General features: G+C 40.7%; 1 pseudogene; it reads left to right on the forward strand.

The window, feature by feature from the left end:
• The window catches only part of LOC119597880, a 1,398-nt pseudogene extending 870 nt beyond the window's left edge, over positions 1 to 528 (forward strand).
• Positions 529 to 752: the final 224 nt, after the last annotated feature.

A 752-nucleotide genomic window follows, 5' to 3' on the forward strand; every position in this document is an offset into this window, starting at 1 on the left:
TCTCTTTCTCTCTCTCTCCCTCTCTCTCTCTCTCTCTCTCTCTCTCTCTCTCTCTCTCTCTCTCTCTCTCTCTCTCTCTCTCTCTCTTTATATATATATATATATATATATATATGTGTGTGTGTGTGTGTGTGTGTGTGTGTGTGTGTGTGTGTGTGTGTGTGTGTGTGTGTGTGTGTGTGTGTGTGTGTATAAACTTATAAATACGTATATACTCGGATCCAACTTGCCCTTACCTCCTCGCAGATACCAGTCCCCCGAGGGCGTCCCCGTCGAGATCACCTTCGTGGCCAACCAGGGGGGGATACCAACCCCAGGGGGATCTTCTCCCCGTGCCCCCCCCTCTCCCCTACGAAAGGACTCAGAACTTCGGTGGCGGCGGAGGATATGCCTGAGGGAGGAGGCACCTGAACGTCTTATTTTCCATACACTTCTTTATCATTTGCTTATGTTTCCGGTTAAGGTTCTCTCTGAATTAAAAAAAAAAAACGTAAATCAACCACAATCCTTTCAAAGTGAAACATTCTCAGATTTTATTCATCATTCGTTTTTTTTCTTATTCGTAGATTTTTTAAATGTATTTTTCTTTTATTTTCTTTCCAGTATTCAATTTCATTTCTGTTTAATACGTTCTTGACAACTGTTTTGATGTTACATATTGATTTTTTGCATTTGTTGACTTGTACTACACATAAAAAGATGTGTTCTGTATTGCAGTTTGTTGTTTGTCTTTATGTCTGTAACAGAGGAGA

Source organism: Penaeus monodon, chromosome 40 (genome assembly GCF_015228065.2).
Source record: "Penaeus monodon isolate SGIC_2016 chromosome 40, NSTDA_Pmon_1, whole genome shotgun sequence".
In the NCBI taxonomy this organism is placed as follows: domain Eukaryota; kingdom Metazoa; phylum Arthropoda; class Malacostraca; order Decapoda; family Penaeidae; genus Penaeus; species Penaeus monodon.